Raw genomic sequence first — 8,484 nt, 5'->3', positions numbered from 1 at the left:
TCCAGTACTCTGAATCCTGCTGCCTGCTGCACCACCTCTCACTTTGGTAATCTACAAAGCTAAGAGGAAGCTACAGCTCTCTCCACATATCATGTTTTGGCTGTCAGTGTTTTCTAGCTGTGCTTGACTGCATGAGGAATGGGAGGGGAACACCTGGAAGGAACTGGGACCAGCTTCAAAGCAAAAAAAACAGTTTCCTCCTTTCCTGCTCTGCTCTTGGACACTTTTGCTAATGTGGCCTGAATACGCCGTCATAAAAATGCTGATCATCTGAGTCCTGTTTTGATTCCTAAACTGTAGGCAGGCATCTGGCAAGAATGTAGGGCTGAACAGGAGGAGAGAAGCAAGGAGGGAGTTTCCTGTTAGAAATGAAATGTGGCCACAAGCTGTAATGTAATAAGAGTAGTCGACAACAGTCATGACCAGAGGTTACTGTAGGACAAAGCGCTGCACTGCTCTTTAAAACAGAACAGTATGGCCTTTAAAAAGCTATAGATTTATTATGATCAGTAAATGGGACCAGAACATAAAGCTGAAGAACACAGACGAAGGCTTTGTGTTTATCTCAATAGATTGCCTGCAGCAATTCTTTGTGACTGTTAACAAGAAACTTTGTTGAAGACTACTCCTTTTATTCCTTCTTAGCTTCTTTCATTCATCACCCAGCCTAGGTGGAAACTAAATAGAATCCATGTTGGGATAAAAACACAGCTGTGTAATTTAAGAGGATGTGTGAAAAATAGACATCACAAGTGAAAGTCAGTGATCTGAATACTACAAACAATATGCAGCTAACTAATCAAACCTAGGTAATAAGGATAATTTCAATTGTGATATTAATAATACGTTTTGCAGATTCTGAAATCATACAGAGGCGTTACATACGGAGGACGTCATGCGCACGTCACTCAAGACCTGTCTGCCATGTTGGACGTAATCATCACTAATCCGGTGTTTACGTAGAAATTATCACTATTTTTCCCTCACAACGCCTACATGCTGCGGGGTTAGGTGCAGTAATCATCAAGGACAATCAAGGACAGAGGGAAAATCTTTTTTTTATCAGTTTCAGGTTTTTTAGATAGAAGAATACGGAAAAAAAACAAATTAATGAATAAAGGCATCAGATAAATAGTATAACAGTATTTTTTATTAAATATTAATTATGTATTAGTTGAATTTTATGGGTTTATGGGTATTAATTATGGGTTAGTTGAATTTTTTAAATAACCAGTATCTGTTTCAAACAATATGTACCATTTAAAATTTTTACATTTATATTTTCATTATTTCTTCTTCATCTGCCTCCTCCAGCACAATTCTCGCCTTCTCATCTCCATTTCATCCTCTTCCTCCTGAACTAACGTTAGGGTTCTAACATAAGAAGTCTCATATGAACATAATTATTTAATCTTGATATTACTGCAATGAGTTATTGTCAGCAGATGTGACCCTCCCGTCTCTGGACAGGTAACAAGAGATGGCTAAACGACAACGTAACAAGCTAACCATGCAAGCTAGTCATGCAAGCTAACATTAGCCTCTAGCATCCGACAATGTAACAAGCTAGTCATGCAAGCTAACATTAGCCTCTAGCATCCTAAAACTTAATTTCCCTCTGATTAACAGTTTGATTTCACTTTCACATCAGAAGAGTTTATTTGCTAAGTACGAGTCTGCCAGCGTCAAATCCATTTCAAAAACAGCCGTGAATACCGGTGAACAGGAGCTAACAGCAGAACACCCTGATGGAAAATTATGGCTATCCATATGCCTTGCCGAGTTTTTCCAAATAACAAGCAAGATGCTTGTCAAGAAAATGTACTTCCTCCAACAGAGTATATGTTTACTATGTTTAGTAAACCGTATTTCAGGATTATTACACATCCAAAATGGCCGACAATACAATACAATACAACTTTATTTGTATAGCACATTTAAAAGACCAGTGGTACACCAAAGTGCTTTACAATAAAAACAGGAAAATTAAGACAATAAATAAAAGACTATTAACAAGGTACCACATATGTCATCAGGTTAAGGGCACTAATTATACAACAATAAAAGGGAATATAAGAACAAAGTTACTAAGAACAGATATAGCTAAAAGATAAAGTACATAAATAAGAAATTGAACCAAATATAAAACAGGGACGCTAACTAGATGGAAAAGCTATGTTGAATAAATGAGTTTTTAAACGGGATTTAAAAGATAAAACGGAGTCTGACGCACGGATAGCGATAGGAAGGTTGTTCCACAGATTCGGTGCAACCAGGGCAAAAGCACGGTCACCCCTAGATTTAAGTCTAGATCTAGGCTGAGCCAGGAGTAATTGGGCTGAAGACCTGAGGGCTCGCCCAGGGACATATAGACTAAGAAGATCTGCACGATAACGAGGGGCTAAATTATTTATAATTTTAAAGGTGAGCAACAATATTTTAAATTCGATGCGATGCTTTATGGGTAACCAATGCAAATCAGTAAGAACTGGGGTGATAGAGGCATGCTTTCTAGTGCCAGTCAGGAGGCGAGCCGCAGCATTCTGGACAAGCTGAAGTCTATGAAGGAGAGCGGAGTGAAGACCAAAGTAGAGGGAGTTGCAGTAATCCAATCTAGAAGTCACAAAAGCATGAATGAGCTTTTCAAGATCTTTGTGAGGGACATAGTGCTTAGCCTTAGCAATAAGGCGCAGCTGGTAAAAGCTAGATTTGATTACTGAAGACACTTGTTTATTAAATTTGAAAGAGCTGTCTAGCAGAACCCCTAGGTCACTAACTGAGTCTGAGAAAGAAGTAGCAAAGGAACCAAAGGTATCAGCTAATAGGCCCCTAGGGATATGGTTGCCAAACACCACAATCTCCGTTTTCTTTTCGTTCAGGATAAGGGAATTGTCTGAAAGCCATTCTCTGACTTCTCTCATGCACTCGAGGAAGCAGTGCAATGAAAAAGCAATGTCGTCATCCTCTAATTGAAAATAAATCTGTATATCATCGGCATAGAGGTGATAAGAAATGTTATATTTTTCAAAGATTAAGCCTAGGGGGAGCATATATAATGAGAATAACATAGGGCCAAGCACAGAGCCTTGGGGCACACCACAGCATAAGGATGCAGTTGAGGAAGAATAAGTACCCAAGGTAACGGAGAAAGACTTGTTCAAAAGGTTTGAACCAATTAAGGGCTTCACCCCGAATGCCCACAGTGCATTCTAACCTTGTTAATAAAATATTATGGTCAACCATGTCAAAGGCTGAGGACAAATCCAATAACACTAATACAGCAGAATGCTCTGAATCAGTAATTAAGAGAAGATCATTAAGGACTCTCAGCAAAGCTGTTTCAGTGCTGTGGCATGGTTTAAAACCAGCTTGAAATTTATCACAGATGTCATATGCATCCAGGTAAGCCTGGAGTTGTGAGAGAACTATCTTTTGTAGGATTTTGGAGAGGAACGGAAGTTTGGATATCGGCCTATAATTAACGAAATCACAATGATCAAGACACCTTTTTTTAAGAACAGGTTGCACTATAGCATGTTTAAAAACAGAGGGAACATAGCCAGAAGACAATGATGAGTTCATTAAAAATAGAATACTGGGCCCAATTACATCAAAGCTGTCCTTCACAATTCGAGACGGAAGAGGTTCATATGCAGAACTAGTAATTTTCAGTTGCTTGACAATTTGCTTAAGTGCAAGTTAATGACACATGTAGGGTTGCCAAATCTTAACTATCAAAAAAAGGACACTCTGGCCTGCCAGAAGTACAATGCACAGTCAGCTAGGAATAGTGTAAATAGGAACTGTATGTTCATATTCTTACAATATAAATGCAATACAGTGTTGATATTCAGTTTAATCTGAAACAATACAGGACAAATACAGTAAATGATAACAGAAATCACATGGGCATTTCCTTTGAAAAATAAGCAAAAAAAAAAGACAAAAATAGGAGCTTCAGTCACCCAGTTTATTATGCAACTGGGACCAAACGGCACCTTATTTTTATGAATCACATCTGGTGCACATCCTCACATCTGGTGTGCATGATGGGCCATCACTGATGGCTGTGACTGGACACAAGCACAATAGCTCCGGCTAAAACGGGAACCCTTGTCACGTGGTAAGCAGTCGTGTTTCTGCAAAACCCCTATAGCCTCTCAGTTTGGGTAATGAAATGTTCTTTACAGTGACACATTTCTCATCATTGTATCCCTTGAGCTCTGCAACTTGTTTTAGTGTCTTTAAGCACATTGTTTTTTGTTTTACAGCCTGCTTTTCAGCATTGCTGTTTTGATTCTCTAACAGCTCATATCTACTTACTTTTTGCAGCAGGCAGCTGCTCTGAACATACACAAATACTCACCAGCACCCCAACTAGGGGCTTGTGATTGGACTATTCCAACACAGTGGTGTGCAATTACTTTTATTACAGTGAGACAAACAGAGATGACAGACCACCTGGCTGTGGCTCAGGTGGTAGATCGAGTTGTCTGCCAAGTTCGGTGGTTCAATCCCCGGCTCCCCAAGTCTACATTTCAAAGTGCCCCCCCCCCCCCCCCCCCTCCCATGTATTCATTGAAATGTGACTGTGTGAACAGTATGTCTTTTGTCCTGAGCCTGGTTCTGCCAGAGGTTTCTTCCTGTTAAAAGGGAGATTTTCCTTCCCACTGTTGCCAGGTGAATTCTCATAGGGGTCATCTGATTATTGGGGTTTTATTGCAGGGTTTTTACCTTACAATATAAAGCACCTTGAGGTAACTGTTCTTGTAATTTGTAAATATATAAATTAAACTGAATTACATCAAAGTGCTTAAAAGCACGAAGGTGTGTGATTGGGTGAATGAAGCTTGTAGCAAAATTTTCAGTTGGGGGTAGAAAAGCACAAGACCATTTACCACAACAACTGTAGACCTTTGCGTTTTCCACTGCCCTCTAGTGACAAAAATATATTTAATAATAAAAGCTGGATTTGCTTCAGTGCCAAATGTTAAAAGAATGTAAGGCTTCTGTGGTATTCAGCAGTCTTACTCCTGATATCTAGATGTTCAAACTGATTAATGTGACAGGGACCAAAAATAAAACACAAAACTCATTACAACTGATTTTGTCATGTCTTCAAAGACCTTAGACGCTCACTGACAGACAAGCTTTTTTCTGGCATCCAGAAATATGAGGTTATTGAAATCCTACACAAGATATTAATTAGGGCAATTCATATAGAGCAGATTTCTACTTCAACTGCGAATGAGTCACTCATCCGCCAAGTCAATCCAGCTCCACCACTCTATAAATAATCACCCTCTGGTCTTCGACTGCTTTGCATTTATGTCTGAATAATGCTTTGTTTTAGCTAAATGGGCCAGTTGGGTCTGATTCTGTACTCTCACTCTCCAGCCTGAGGTGTATACAACAGCTCAGACTATTTTTTTCGTGTAGTAACATAATGCTGTTTTGTTTTTTACCTTTTTATTAAAAACATTTTTTTTAAATAATACATAACCTAACCTGTTTTTTCTCAGTTTTTTTTAATGCAGTTAGGCTACATTTAGCAGTATGTTTGCTTTCTGACAACATCAGATAATAACAGATGAATGTCCACAATAACAAGACTAGAATCTGCACAGGGCTCACCGATGGTACTGTGACTGTTAGCATACTCTGCCACTTGGTGGTTAATCTGACAACATGCAGCTTCTGCACGTGGAGGTTAGATTGTTTTTTGTTGCTAATGATGTTCTGTGTTGATGGAAAATCCAAAATGACGTTTAACATGGTTCTTTTTTACAAATTGCTTTTTGTATAATTTGTATACACACAAAATATATTTAAATTGTAATATTTAGACTCAATCAACTCTTTTTTTGGTACATCTTGCTAGAACTGGGCTGGATCTGCTTGTACCTATAATTGGCTTAGTTCTTCATGGCACAGATTCAATAAGAGGTTTTGGTGCATAATAATAGAATCACATGTGTGCTATTGCTCACATGTGTGATTCTCACATGTCCTCACGTCCCAAAGGGCTATTTGAGTACATTAAATTCAGTGTTATGTTCAAGAAACCAGTTTAAGATAATCTAAAGTTTGTGACATGATGTCACAAACCTTAGCAGGGTGGATGACATCCACCCTGCTGAAACAGCCACCAAAAGATTGATACACTGTGGTCATAAATGGATGGCCAGCAACAATACTCAGGTGTGGTACTTAAATGATGCTCAGTTGGTACTAAGAAGCCCAGAGTGCGTCATGAAGATATCCTGCACATCATTACACCACCAGCTGCCTGAATTGTTGATACAAGGCTGGATGAATTGAGTACTTTATGTTGTGTCTGCCAAAATCAAGATTCTTTAGCCCTGGCTGCAATTTAATGTTGAGTGAGAGTCCGTATGAATTACTGTCTCAGTTTCTAGATCTTAGCTGACAGGAGTGACCGTGGCCTGATGTTCTCCACTGTGGCCTATCTCCTTCAGGATTGTAGATGTCGTGGGTTCAGAGATGTTTTGCATATCTTGGTTGTAATGAGGATTTATTTCACTTCCTGTTGGCTGCAAATAAGCCACTCCCTTCTGACCTCAATGGATAATTTCTCTTTTTCAGACCACTCTTAAAGAGATGGCTGGAGTAGATCAGCAGGACTTATGTTCAGACTACCATGGATATTTATTTGAGTGTTAAAAACAGGAAAAACTGCCCACAGCAGCAACGTTCTGTGCTTCTTTTTTTAATCTTTTCTATTATATAATCTATTTTTCAACTTCCTCTTCTTGGTAAATTCTGCTGTCACTTCCTTTGCTGCTCATGTCCACTTTTCAGCTGATCAGCATTCTTTCTGTTGCCTAACATCATCTGCATCTGGCTCAGTTGAAGGCCCGCACACATGGACTGTGAATAGCCAGTCCATGTGTCAAATACATGCAGTGCTGCGAAAAAGTATTTGCCCCCTCGTACCAGGGTGATCAGCCTCTAGCGGGGTCGACTTCCTGTTGCCTCCGGTCCTCTGGGACTCTTTGGCCATGGGCGCTCCCCTCCTTCTCCTGCTGGGATGGGCGTACAGTTGTCTTTGGTACTCTTGGGGGCTGCTGTTGTCCTGGTTCCTGTTTGCATCTCTGTATATATAATGACACACACTCTCTCTCTCTCTGAAGATTTCATAGACCAGGGAATATAGGCCATTAAAATTTCCCAACGCCAGTGTCTGCATGTCACTGTAAAGTTCTTCCTCCCCACTGTTGCCAAGTACTTGCTCTCTCTTATATTGTAGTCTTTAATTGAAATTCGATTTGAATAAAGAAACCATTTAAATGGTACACTTTATTACGCAATATGTGTTAAACAGATGATAAAGTACCCACTCCACAAATAACAATTTATTTGTTTTTTTAAAACAGTCCCACAAACATAAATCAGAGACACATTGTAACTATTCTGAGAGTTTTCATTTTGAATTTGAATGCAATTACAGTTGTGACAGACTCAAGCAGATTGTTCCAGTGGCACAGGGTTTTTAAATCTTTGAAGTTATTCTCAGCTTGTGAAATAAATAATATTTTTATATAGATTTTAGTGAAAAGTCCTTAACTTATATCTTTGTAAAATAGCTTGAAATTAAGATTAGAGCCTCAAATAGCTTAAATGTCCCCAAATGGGATTATTTATTTTGTAGTAGCACAAAACAAACAAATGACCAAGTATTAAACAGAAAATATGTAAGAGAGAGAGTGAAAAAACCCACTTTGGTACCCTGCAGGTAATAAGGAGAACACTGTGTAGGGGTTAAGTCTGCAGTTGTGAACAGTATGACTCTGCTTCCACATTCTCACTTTTTTTTGCTATTAGATTTAATTACTTGGCAGTGCATTAGCTAAAGGAACTACAATGTCACTCAGCAGTACAATTCCATAAGAAACTAGGGAATATACAGTGATGTGAAAAATCACTGATTTTTTTTTTTGTATGTCTGTCACACTTAAATGTTTCAGATCACCAAACAAATGTAAATATTAGACAAAGATAAGACAAGATAACACTTCTACATGAAGCTGTTTATTAAGAGGATAAAATCCAAACCTACATGGCGCTGTGTGAAAAAAGTCTGTATTACAGACTCAATGTTATAAGACGTTTGTTTTCATTTCTTATCAAATTTGATTTGGACTTATGTTATTATCTGTAAGAGCAATATGTTGACTACTACACAGAAGAAGCCCACTGCTATTTGGAACTTTTAGGTAAAACAATAACGTGACACCAACAGTCAAAACGAGCTGGTGAAGGCTACAAGTATGTGTAAAAACTGAGTGGACACAATCCCTTTTTTCATGTAATTGCCTTGCGATTTCTGCTGTGGGGATACCAGCAGTACTGCGAACTGTGAGTAGAAACGCGTCATTTCCACGGCTGAAGTTGTTTAAATCACAAGTAAGTAAAGTACTATTGTTGTTTAGCTACATAATATATAAATTAACTACAATGACT

At 38.6% G+C, this 8,484-nt stretch overlaps 1 protein-coding gene and 1 long non-coding RNA gene across 2 annotated transcripts in view; both read right to left on the bottom strand.

The window, feature by feature from the left end:
• The window catches only part of cdk18 (cyclin dependent kinase 18), a 637,630-nt gene that overhangs the window by 499,296 nt on the left and 129,850 nt on the right, over positions 1 to 8,484 (bottom strand). The window lies entirely within an intron of this gene.
• Positions 2,092 to 8,484, bottom strand: part of LOC146519166 (uncharacterized) — a 246,573-nt gene continuing 240,180 nt past the window's right edge. Inside the window, exon 2 of the long non-coding RNA XR_014874239.1 lies at positions 2,092 to 2,456. This is a non-coding gene — a long non-coding RNA (uncharacterized LOC146519166). The remainder of the gene's footprint in view (positions 2,457 to 8,484) is intronic.

Source organism: Neolamprologus multifasciatus, chromosome 5, assembly GCF_963576455.1.
Source record: "Neolamprologus multifasciatus chromosome 5, fNeoMul1.2, whole genome shotgun sequence".
Classification (NCBI taxonomy): domain Eukaryota; kingdom Metazoa; phylum Chordata; class Actinopteri; order Cichliformes; family Cichlidae; genus Neolamprologus; species Neolamprologus multifasciatus.
This window is presented reverse-complemented; position numbering and strand designations above follow the sequence as displayed.